Below are 13,234 nucleotides of genomic sequence, written 5' to 3'. Positions count from 1 at the left end.
CAAATGTCCGCTGTCAGCCGGGCTATAAGCTCACTGACAGGAGTGCGATGATTTTTGTTTGTGTTGCCGAGTGTGTGTGGTGGACAGTCAAGTTTCAAGGACTTGGGGTGATGGTCCCGGGGTCCAGATGGTAGCTAGAGGTTCCGCGGGCCTGGCTACAATGAGTGTGCTGATGAGAGGGGACGCTTTGCAGGTTCCTTTTGATACGTAATGACACATTGGGTGAATGTGTCAAAGGGGGGAGTGGTAAAATAGAAATGGGGGAGTAGGTTTCAATTTGTAATTGTGATATACAAAGTTTTTTCCAAATTCACTTGTTTTCAAGCTTTAACAGGACATGCCAGAATTCACCCAGCAGTGGTGGAAGGAGCAGAGGGAGACCAGTGACATCTGGTTGTGGTGTGGTGATGACAAATTATAGGATCGCTTGCCGAAGAATGCATCAGGTATCTGTGCCCTCGTGTCTTTGATAATGCCTATGGTGGTTGTCCCCATTGAAATACAGAATCTCAATTGGAATCTGGAGTCCCCACTGGCGGGGCTCCTGAAGCGAGCCAAAAGAGACGTTTTGCCTCCGTGGTTGAGCGACGACGATCCAACATATATTGACACTATAGGAGTGCCCAGGGGTGTGCCAGATAAGTATAAACTCGTTAATCAAGTGTCCTCGGGATTCAAAAGTATCTTCCTATGGATCACCCCCAATAAAAATGTAGACCGTACTAATTACTTTCATTACAATGTCCAACGACTGGGTAATTATACAGCTGAATCATTTGCCGCAGTTCATGAACAATTGGCTGCAACGTCGTTAATGGCGTTCCAAAATAGAATTGCGTTGGACAGGCTATTGACTAAGGAACATGGTGTGTGTGGAATGTTTGGTGATGCATGTTGTACTTTCATCCCAAACAACACGGCACCAGGAGGCCGACTGACCAAGGCGTTGGAAGGACTAAGGACACTGAACAAAAAGATGAAAGATCATTCAGGCCTACACACCGATATTTGGTCTGATTGGATGAAAACGTTCGGAAGCTGGAAAGGCCTCATCATGTCTGTGCTTGTTGCTGTGGCTATTTTTACTACAATTATGATTTTATGCGGTTGTTGTTGTATTCCATGTATTAGGTCACTCACTGTCCGGTTGATCGAGAAAACCGTTGGCCCGTTGCCACCGATGGGCCAATATACCCTGGTGACTCAACATGAGCAGCGGGGGGAAGGAAGGACCGACAGCGCGCTGGTAGCTGTTTGCTAAAGTAACGGGTGATGACCTCATAAATGAGGTCATGAGAGGGAATAAAGGGAAATGTGCTTTCGGGAGTTTGCAAACATATTTTTTAAGGTTGTGTTAAACTTATAATCATATTAATATCTAGTATTGGAGTGCTCGTGTGGATTGGTGGGTGGCGAAGAATGTGCCGGCAAACTGCATGAACTTGTTTTCTTCGAAGTGTTGTGGAATAGACCCAGATAGGGAGTACCGGACGAGAACACCTCAAGGTCGGTGAGAAACGAGAACAACAGCACGTCTATGTGGCCGGGCTTCGCGGGGAAAACCCAACCGCCTGACCTCAGCAACACCTGGACGGGGAGGAGATGGCCATCGACCAATCATCTCACAATATTTTGCATGCTTTAATATTCATATTGTGTTTCTTCAAAACTGGGCAACCCGGAAGAATGTGTCGTCTTTTGGTGGTCACAAAAACGCACGAGCTTTAGTGTGAGGGACCCGGGACCCAGGCCTGTATTAGTGCGCTTTGTCAGGAATAAACAATTGGTAAATTTGGTCTGATTGATCTACTGGTCTTCTCTTTGACAGAACGAACTCGCAAAATTGTTAGGTGCGCCAGTGTGTGGATTAGGACATAGCAATTTATGTGTTAAGTGTTGATCGCAATTTGGAGTCAGATCAATAACTAAAATCCGTAACCTAACACTACGCGCATTCTCAGCAGCATGATGAAAATTAAATTGAACGTAATTTTTTTTATTGTCGGACTCGGTGGACTCGGTCAAAATCAGCACCGAGTCCGAGTCCGGCAAAAATGACCGAGTCCACAGCCCTGCTTTAAAGTCAGAATTCCCAATTTCTGACTTGAAACTCGGAATTCTGACTTTATTCTCAGAATTCCGACTTTATGCTCAGAATTCCGACTTTAAAGTCAGAATTCCGACTTTAAAGTCAGAATTCTGACTTTATGGCGTGGGGTGGCGGAGGGAACTCAGTGTGGTGTGGATTTGACCAGAGAGGACATTATGTCGTCAACGAGTGACTTTTTGCGTGTCAGAGGATTGCCGGAGGACATCATTTCACTCTTGGAGGAGTAGGGGGTGAGTAAATAAAGCATTGTGTTCATTTTGGTGACTGTTGCGTATATAACTGGCTCCGTGTAGCATGTAGCTCCGTTGCTAATTGATAGCTCTTGACGGGATGCGCCGCACTTACACGTAAAGAAGCATTATGCGTATTTTTGTACATTCAATAGTCAGTTTTATTAAACCGAGCAGGGAGTGAGTAAATAAGGCATTGTGTTCATTTTGGTGACTGTTGCGTATATAACTGGCTCCGTGTAGCATGTAGCTCCGTTGCTAATTGATAGCTCTTGACGAAATGCGCCGCATTTACACGTAAAGAAGCATTATGCCTATTTTTGTACATTCAGTAGTCAGTTTCATTAAACCGATGACGTAATGTACGATTATGTATACACACACACACACACACACACACACACACACACACACACACACACACACACACACACACACACACACACACACACACATACATACACGTCACGGCAACGTCACAAAGCGTAGAACACCGCGACTCGCGGCATAAATGTGGCCGGCTGCAATATCTGCAGCAGGCCATCGTCCCCTCGTGTTTCAAGGCTGCCACCATCGTTCCTGTGCCGAAGAAACCTGCACCGTCCTGCTTTAATGACTACCGCCCCGTGGCACTGACGCCCATCATCATGAAGTGCTTTGAGCGGCTTGTCATGGAGCACATCAAATCCGTTCTCCCCCCCACCATTGACCCTTTCCAGTTTGCGTACCGTGCCAAACGGTCCTCTGAGGATGCCATCTTCTCTGCCCTCCACTCGGCCCTCACCCACCTGGAGAGAAAGGACTCATATGTGAGATTGCCGTTTGTGGACTTCAGCTCTGCCTTCAACACCATTGTGCCGCAGCGACTCATCTGCAAACTCGACGAGCTGGGCCTCAGTACCTCTCTCTGCAACTGGCTACTGGACTTCCTCTGTCAGAGGCGTCAGGTGGTGCGTGTTGGCGACAAAATCTCCGCCAGCATCACGCTGAGCATGGGGGCCCCCCAGGGCTGCGTGCTCAGTCCATTGCTCTTCACCCTGCTGACGCATGACTGCACTGCGACCTACAGCGACAACCGCATAGTGAAGTTTGCTGACGACACGACTCTGGTGGGTCTCATCACGAAGGGCGACGAGACTCGGTACAGGTCGGAACTTGACCTTCTGACCACGTGGTGCAGGGACAACAACCTCCTGCTGAACGTAGACAAGACTAAGGAAATCGTTGTTGACTTCCGGAAGGGTCACACAAAACACCTGCCGCTGATCATCGACGGTGCTGTGGTGGAGAGGGTGAGCTGCACCAAGTTCCTGGGGGTGCACATCAGTGAGGACCTCTCCTGGTCCGCGAACACCGCGTCACTGGCAAAGAAAGCTCAGCGCCGCCTGTACTTCCTGCGGAAGCTCAGGCGTGCATGTGCTCCTCAGGCAGTCCTGTCTACATTCTACCGTGGCACCATTGAGATCGTCCTCACCAGTTGCATCGCTGTCTGGGGTGGTAACTGCACTGAACAGAACTTGAAGGCCCTGCAGCGCATAGTGAATACGGCTGGTAAGATTATTGGTGCTTCGCTCCCCTCCCTGAAGGACACCTCCCATCTCGCCCGCAAGGCAACCTCGATTGAGTGTGATGTGAGTCACCCGGCTCACTCTTTGTTTGACCTGGAGTCCCGCACAACCAGACTCGCCAACAGCTTCTTTCTCCAGGCTGTTAGGACCCTGAACTCGCTACCCCCTTCTGCGTAGCGTGCGGCACTGTTGAGCTATTTTCTGGAATGTCTGCTGTACGCTCACTTGCTCCTTTTTGCTCCTCTTATTTATTTATTTGTTGTGTTATTTATTCATTATTTATTCAGCACGCTGATGTTTACTTGTTTACTTGATTGTCTATTGTGGGCCATGTCTTGTCACTGTGGGATAGGGGGGAACGAAATTTCGGTTTCTTTGTGTGTCTTTGGCATGTGGAGAAATTGACAATAAAGCTGACTTTGACTTTGACTTTTGAAATGTTGAATGGCTGGTAGACTTCATTTGAATAAACAGAGACCGTGTCACTTTCCGCGGCATTGTATTCACTGCCATTGTCTGACGTAACTTCCTCGTGTGTGGACATCATCTTGGTTGTCTTTTGGTCTTGTTGCAATGTAAAAACGCAACAATGTTAGCTTTGCAGCCTCGTACATATAGCCGATGGAATGGCAGGTGTCATCAATGAGGCAGTTTTGTTTGAAATCCCAAACCTCAAACTCAAAGTCCAATTGTGATCCTTTGGGAGAAATTCCATCTGGTAAAAAAAAAAATTCCTTCCTTGAGAATGTCTTTCAACCCAGCTTCTGTGGACATTTGAAGTCCCTCCCTGCTTCTCCCTCACCTGTTTGGTCATCTTTCCATCACTGTGTATCCATCCGATCGCAATATTTCTTGTTGTTTTCTGCTTCTTTGTTTCTTGTGGTTGTGTCTTTGAGGTGGTGTCCTCTTTGTCACTGTCTTTCCTGAGTTTCATTTTTTCACGTAGTTTTTCTAAAAGTAAGTTTTTTCTTTTGAATGTAGGCTGTTTCGTCTTGCAAAGATTAAAGAGTGCAATGCGGTCTCCATAGCGAGGGATGTAATTGGCAAGAGTGGCATCGTCCATCAGTGCGATGACATCACTGTCAATCTGCACGATGATAGAAAAAAAAAAATCCGTCACACAGAATCACTTAATTTGAAAGAATGAAGCACAAATATAATACTTATTGTAAATAAATTCCACACTCGACAAACATGTTGCAACTGTTTAATCTTTAAGAATTTATTAAGCCACATTTATACCTGAAGTCTATGTGGTTTTTTTATTTCATTTTATACACTATTTCAATCATCAGTTGACTTAATGTGAGTGTGTACATACTTAAAATGAGCTAGCGTTGGATTGTGGTATGGAGTCAGCAAGGCATAAGGGGTTTGATGCCGCGAGTCGCGGTGTTTTACTGACGCTTTGTGACGTTGCCGTGACGTGTCCATCTTCTTCCGCTTAGCCGGGGTCGGGTCGCGGGGGCAGCAGCTTTAGGAGGGACTCCCAGACTTCCCTCTCCCCAGCCACTTCATCCAGCTCATCCCGGGGGATCCCAAGGCGTTCCCAGGCCAGCTGAGAGACATAGTCTCTCCAGCGCGTCCTGGGTCGTCCCCGGGGTCTCCTACCGGTGGGACATGCCCGGAACACCTCCCCAGGGAGGCGTCCAGGAGGCATCCTGATCAGATGCCCGAGCCACCTCATCTGGCTCCTCTCAACGTGGAGGAGTAGCGACTCTACTCCGAGTCTCTCCCGGATGACCGAGCTGCTCACCCTATCTCTAAGGGAGAGCCCGGACATCCTGCGGAGAAAACTCATTTCGGCCGCTTGTATCCGGGATCTCATTCTTTCGGTCACGACCCATAGCTCGTGACCATAGGTGAGGGTAGGAGCGTAAATCGACCGGTAAATTGAGAGCTTTGCCTTTTGGCTCAGCTCTCGCTTCACCACAACGGACCGGTACAGGGTCCGCATTACTGCCGACGCTGCACCGATCCGCCTGTTGATCTCGCGCTCCATCCTCCCCTCACTCGTGAACAAGACTCCAAGATACTTGAACTCCTCCACTTGGGGCAGGATCTCATCCCTGATCCGGAGAGGGCATTCCACCCTTTTTCGATCGAGGACCATGGACTCGGATTTGGAGGTGCTGACCCTCATCCCGACCGCTTCACACTCGGCCGCGAACCGTTCCAGCGAGAGCTGGAGATCATGGCCTGAAGAAGCCAACAGCACCACGTCATCTGCAAAAAGCAGAGACGCGATGCTGAGGTCCCCAAACCGGACCCCCTCAACGCCTCGGCTGCGCCTAGAAATTCTGTCCATAAAAATTATGAACAGAATCGGTGACAAAGGGCAGCCTTGGCAGAGTCCACCCCTCACTGGGAACGAATCCGACTTACTGCCGGAAATGCGGACCAGACTCTGGCATCGGTGATACAGGGACCGAACCGCCCTTATCAGTTGGCTCGGCACCCCGTACTCCCGAAGCACCCTCCACAGAACCTCCCGAGGGACACGGTCGAACGCCTTCTCCAAGTCCACAAAACACATGTGGACTGGTTGGGCGAACTCCCATGCACCCTCGAGGATCCTGCCGAGGGTGTAGAGCTGGTCCACTGTTCCACGGCCAGGACGAAAGCCACACTGCTCCTCCTGAATCCAAGGTTCGACCTCCCGACGGACCCTCCTCTCCAGCACCCCTGAATAGACCTTACCAGGGAGGCTGAGGAGTGTGATTCCCCTGTAATTGGAACACTTCTTAAAGAGGGGAACCACCACCCCAGTCTGCCAATCCAGAGGCACTGTCCCCGATGTCCACGCAACGTTGTAGAGGCGTGTCAGCCATGACAGCCCCGCAACATCTAGAGCCTTTAAGAACTCCGGGCGGATCTCATCCACCCCGGGGCCTTGCCACCGGGGAGTTTTTTAACTACCTCAGTGACTTCGACCCCAGAGATTGGAGAATCCGCCTCAGAGTCTCCAGGCCCTGCTTCCTCAATGGAAGGCGTGTAGGTGGAATTGAGGAGGTCTTCGAAATATTCTCCCCACCGACTCACGACGTCCCGAGTCGAGGTCAGCAGCACGCCATCCCCACTGTAAAAAGTGTTGACATTGCACTGCTTCCCCCTCCTGAGACGCCGGATGGTGAACCAGAAATTCCTCGAAGCTGTCCGAAAGTCATTCTCCATGGCCTCACCAAACTCCTCCCACGCCCGGGTTTTTGCCTCAGCAACCGCCGAAGCCGCGTTCCGCTTGGCCATCCGGTACCTGTCAGCTGCCTCCGGAGTCCCGCAGGCCAAAACGGCCCGATAGGACTCCGTCTTCAGCTTGACGGCATCCCTTACCGCCGGTGTCCACCAGCGGGTTCGGGGATTGCCGCCACGACAGGCACCAACGACCTTACGGCCACAGCTCCGGTCGGCCGCCTCAACAATGGAGGCGCGGAACATGGTCCACTCAGACTCAATGTCCCCCGCCTCCCCCGGGACGTGGGAAAAGCCCTGCCGGAGGTGGGAGTTGAAGCTCTTCCTGACAAGAGATTCTGCCAGACGTTCCCAGCAGACCCTCACAGAGCGTTTGGGTCTGCCAGGTCGGACCGGCATCAACCAGCTCAGTGGCCTAGTAGTAGAGTGTCCACCCTGAGACTGGAAGGTTGTGGGTTCAAACCCTGGCCGGGTCATACCAAAGACTGTAAAAATGGGACCCATTGCCTCCCTGCTTGGCACTCAGCATTAAGGGTTGGAATTGGGGGGTTAGATCACCAAATGATTCCCGAGCGCGGCTCCGCTGCTGCTCACTGCTCCCCTCTCCCCCAGGGGATGGATCAAAATCACATGGGGATGGGTTAAATGCAGAGGACAAATTTCACCACACCCAGATGTGTGACTTGGGACTTTGGGACTTTGGGACTTTCCCCCACCATCGGAGCCAACCCACCACCAGGTGGTGATCAGTTGACAGCTCCCCCCCTCTCTTCACCCGAGTGTCCAAAACATGCGGCCGCAAATCCGATGACACGACTACAAAGTCGATCATCGAACTGTGGCCTAAGGTGTCCTGGTGCCAAGTGCAGACATGGACACCCTTATGCTTGAACATGGTGTTCATTATTGAAAATCCGTGTCGAGCACAGAAGTCCAACAATAGAACACCACTCGGGTTCAGATCGGGGGGACCGTTCCTCCCAATCACGCCCTTCCAGGTCTCACTGTCATTGCCCACGTGAGCATTGGTCACACAGTAGAACGATGGAGTCCCCAGAAGGAGCGCTCTCCAGCACTTCCTCCAGGGACCCCAAGAAGGGTGGGTACTCTGAGCTGCCGTTTGGTGCATAGACACAAACAACAGTCAGGACCCGTCCCCCCACCCGAAGGCGGAGGGAGGCTACCCTCTCGTTCACCGGGGTGAACCCCAATGTGCAGGCGCCCAGCCGGGGGGCAATAAGTATACCCACACCTGCTCGACGCCTCTCACCGTGGGCAACTCCAGAGTGGAAGCGAGTCCAGCCCCTCTCGAGAGGGCTTGTACCGGAACCCAAACTGTGCGTGGAGGCTAGTCCGACTATATCTAGTCGGAATTTTTCTGCCTCGCACACCAGCTCGGGCTCCTTTCCAGCCAGAGATGTGACATTCCATGTCCCAAGAGCCAGCTTCTGCAGCCGGGGATCAGACCGCCAAGGTCCCTGCCTTTGGCTGCCGCCCAGCTCACATTGCACCCGACCCCTGCGGCCCCTCCCACAGGTGGTGAGCCCATGGGAAGGGGAACCCACGTTTCCTTTTCGGGCTATGCCCGGCCGGGCCCCATGGGCGAAGGCCCGGCCACCAGACGCTCGCCTTCGAGCCCCGCCTCCAGGCCTGGCTCCAGAGGGAGGCCCCGGTGACCTGCGTCCGGGCGAGGGAAAACGAAGTCCATTTATTTCAATCGTCATAAGGGGCTTCTGTGAGCTGTGCTTTGTCTGGCTCCTCACCTAGGACCCGTTTGCCATGGGTGACCCTACCAGGGGCATGAAGCCCCCGACAACATGGCTCCTAGGATCATAGGAGCACGCAAACCCCTCCACCACGATAAGGTGACGGCTCACAGAGGGGTATATATATTCAAGATTCAAGATTCAAGAGTTTTTTATTCGCCATGTTTGAGCGTGCCAAACAAGGAATTTGACTTCGGTAAATCACAGCCTCTGTTCAACATTTAGGTGACTAACAACAACACTCAGGACATGTGACGTCATCTGATGGCGCCGCGGATGGCTGCCACGGTGAGTCGCTCTCTGTTTCTTTGTCTTATTTTGTGTGTTTTCTGCGTCTTCTGCTGTCCATCCCGGATCACTTTTACTAGAGAAGCACTGTTAAACATCGGTCAGTCTTCTTCTGGTATTTTCTCTCCTGTTTTCTCTGATTCAGACTGTTTGTCGGAGATTTTAGCCGGAGCGGCGGTGCTATACAAGCTAGCGCGACGGCGGCGACGCGGAAAACGAGCCGGAGCCCTCGTAAAGCTGAGGCAGAGAGGGTTCCGTTCTGCCCTACCGTCAATTCATCTGGCGAATGTCCGCTCCCTGGCGAACAAGATGGACGAACTGCTGCTCCTCACTTCAAGGAACACGGACTTCAGCAGATCCGCCGCGCTGTGTTTTGTTGAAACGTGGCTTAGCGAACGAACCCCCCACCACGCCATGGAGTTAGCTGGGTTTCGGCTAACGCGTGCAGATCGCAGCGCGGAGCTCTCCGGAAAATCAAAGGGAGGTGGTCTCTGTTTCTACATTAATGAACGTTGGTGTACCGATGTCATGGTGTTGAAAGAGTTTTGCAGCCCTCTCCTAGAAACACTTTTCATAAACTGCCGGCCGTTCTATTCACCACGGGAGTTCTCCTCGATCGTCATGGCTGCTGTTTACATCCCACCACACGCACGTGCGAGTGAAGCCACGCAGATGCTGGCTGACCAGGTGACAGACATGGAGAAACTTCTACCAAATTCACTAATCATTGTTCTGGGTGATCTTAACAGGGCGAACCTCGCACACGAACTCCCCAGATACAGACAGCACATAACGTGTCCCACCAGAGGGGCACAGACACTGGACCACTGCTACACCGTAATTAAGGATGCATACCACTCTGTGGCTCGTGCAGCTTTAGGACTCTCGGACCACTGTCTAGTTCATCCCTGCCTACAGACAGAAACTAAAAACTTCTAAGCCTGTGGTAAGGACTGTCAGGAAGTGGACAGTGGAGTCAAGGCAGAACCTCCAAGCCTGCTTTGACTGCACCGATTGGAGAGTTTTCGAAGCTGCAGATTCAGACTTGCATGAACTCACTGACACTGTCACATCATACATCAGTTTTTGTGAGGATCTGTGTGTGCAGACTAAGACCTTCTGCACGTACAACAACGACAAACCTTGGTTTACACCGAACCTCAGGAGGCTGCGCAAAGTCAAGGAGGAGGCCTACAGGAGCGGCGACCGGGACCTGTTCAAGCAGACCAGAAACACACTGAACCGAGAGGTCAGGAAAGCCAGGAGGTGTTACGGGGAGAGCCTGGAGAGACACCTCTCTGCCAATCCTGATCCCTCAACAGTGTGGAAAGGCCTGCAGAGCATCACGGGCTTCAAGAAACGAACCCCCCGTCCTGTGGAGAGCCCAAGGCTCGCTAACCAGCTAAACAGGTTCTACTGCAGGTTTGATCGGTCCTCCCACACAACGGGACTTCCTGCAGCACAATCCACATACTCACCTCCCCCCACAACTGCTCTGTCCACACCTCCATCACCGTGGTCACTGACTCTCTCTCTTGCAGAGGCCGCGCCCGCACTCCAGATTCGCGAGGAGGAAGTGCGCCAGATGTTCCGAAGACAAAAGATCAGGAAGGCACCGGGCCCAGACGGCGTGTCACCTTCCTGCTTGAAAGTTTGCGCTGAGCAGCTGGCGCCCACCTTTGCACGGATCTTCAATCGTTCCCTGGAGCTGTGTGAGGTGCCCGCGTGCTTCAAGAGCTCCACCATCGTTCCAGTGGCCAAGAAGCCCGCCATCACAGGTCTGAATGACTATAGACCTGTTGCACTGACATCTGTGGTCATGAAATCTTTCGAGAGGTTAGTGCTGAACCACCTGAAGGATGTCACGGGCCCCCTGCTGGACCCCCTCCAGTTTGCCTACCGGGCAAACAGGTCGGTGGATGATGCGGTCAACATGGGTCTGCACTACATCCTGCAACACCTGGACACCCCAGGAAAGTACGCCAGGATCCTGTTTGTGGACTTCAGCTCGGCGTTCAACACCATCGCTCCTGACATCCTCCAACAGAAGCTCATCCAGCTCGCGGTGCCTGCCTCCACCTGTCAGTGGATCACCAGCTTCCTGACCAACAGGAGACAGCGTGTGAGGCTGGGGAGCATCACATCTGACACTCTGACTACCAACACTGGAGCCCCTCAGGGGTGCGTCCTCTCCCCACTGCTCTTCTCCCTCTACACCAACGATTTCTCCGCAAGTGACTCTTCTGTGAAGCTCCTGAAGTATGCAGACGACACCACTCTCATCGGACTGATCCAGAACGGTGATGAGACTGCATACAGACAGGAGGTGGAGCGGCTGGTCCACTGGTGCAGCCAAAACCACCTGGACCTGAACCCGCTCAAGACCGTGGAGATGACAGTGGACTTCAGGCGAGGCCCTTCACCACTTTCACCCCTCACTATCCGCAGTAATACTATTCTCTCATCAGACACCTTCAAGTTCCTGGGAACCACAATCTCTCGAGACCTGAAATGGACCGGCCACATAGACTCTGTCCGGAAGAAGGCCCAGCAGAGGCTGTACTTCCTGAGACAGCTCAAGAAGTTCAACCTGCCGCGGGAGCTGCTGAAGACCTTCTACACTGCCATCATCCAGTCTGTCCTCTGCACCTCCATCACTGTCTGGTTTGGATCGGCTTCCAAACAAGACAAGCACAGACTGCAACGGACAATAAGGACTGCAGAAAAGATAATTGGAATCAACCTCCCATCTATTCAAGACTTGTACCTGACCAGGACCAGGAAACGTGCAAGTAACATCTCAACAGACCCTTCGCACCCAGGTTGCAGCCTGTTTGAACTACTCCCCTCCGGACGCCGTTATAGAGCTCTGTACACTAAAACCAGCAGACACAGAGACAGCTTCTTCCCCCAGGCTGTCGCTCTGATGAACTCACACCACTCTTAGAGTCTCAGAGTCATTACTGTGCAATAACATCCTGCTTTCCACACCTTTTTTGTTTACACTGTTTGTACTATGTGTCCTCTCTGCATCCATTGCAGCCTGGTCATCCTAGAAGAGGGACCCTCCCATCTGTGGACTTTTCTCAAGGTTTCTCATTTCCCATAGCTGGAGTTTTGAGTTTTCCCTTGCCCTCTTGGGAGTTTAAGATCTGGGGATGTTTGAGAATATCTTTCGTTCTTCACATGTGCTGAGTGTTGTTGTTAGTCACCTAATTGTTGAACAGAGGCTGTGATTTACCGAAGTCAAATTCCTTGTTTGGCACGCTCAAACATGGCGAATAAAAAACTCTTGAATCTTGAATCTTGAATCTTGAATGTGAAGAACGAAAGATATTCTCAAACACCCCCTGATCTTAAACTGATCTTAAACTCCCAAGAGGGCAAGGAAAAACTCAAAACTCCAGCTAGGGGAAATGAGAAACCTTGAGAAGAGACCACAGATGGGAGGGTCCCTCTTCTAGGATGACCAGGCTGCAATGGATGCAGAGAGGACACATAGTACAAACAGTGTAGACAAAAAAGGTGTGGAAAGCGGGATGTTATTGCACAGTAATGACTCTGAGACTCTAAGAGTGGTGTGAGTTCATCAGAGTGACAGCCTGGGGGAAGAAGCTGTCTCTGTGTCTGCTGGTTTTAGTGTACAGAGCTCTATAACGGCGTCCGGAGGGGAGTAGTTCAAACAGGCTGCAACCTGGGTGCGAAGGGTCTGTTGAGATGTTACTTGCACGTTTCCTGGTCCTGGACAGGTACAAGTCTTGGATAGATGGGAGGTTGATTCCAATTATCTTTTCTGCAGTCCTTATTGTCCGTTGCAGTCTGTGCTTGTCTTGTTTGGAGGCCGATCCAAACCAGACAGTGATGGAGGTGCAGAGGACAGACTGGATGATGGCAGTGTAGAAGGTCTTCAGCAGCTCCCGCGGCAGGTTGAACTTCTTGAGCTGTCTCAGGAAGTACAGCCTCTGCTGGGCCTTCTTCCGGACAGAGTCTATGTGGCCGGTCCATTTCAGGTCCCGAGAGATTGTGGTTCCCAGGAACTTGAAGGTGTCTGATGAGAGTATTACTGCAGATAGTGAGGGGTGA

At 51.6% G+C, this 13,234-nt stretch overlaps 1 pseudogene; it reads right to left on the bottom strand.

The window, feature by feature from the left end:
* Nucleotides 1-3,531: 3,531 nt before the first annotated feature.
* On the bottom strand, nt 3,532-4,950 carry LOC148383200 (uncharacterized; annotated as a pseudogene).
* Nucleotides 4,951-13,234: the final 8,284 nt, after the last annotated feature.

Source organism: Syngnathus floridae, chromosome 17, assembly GCF_059516105.1.
Source record: "Syngnathus floridae isolate MCC-2025c chromosome 17, RoL_Sflo_1.0, whole genome shotgun sequence".
Lineage (NCBI taxonomy): Eukaryota > Metazoa > Chordata > Actinopteri > Syngnathiformes > Syngnathidae > Syngnathus > Syngnathus floridae.
The sequence above is the reverse complement of the archived record's forward strand: the minus strand, read 5'-3'. Positions and strand labels throughout refer to the sequence as shown.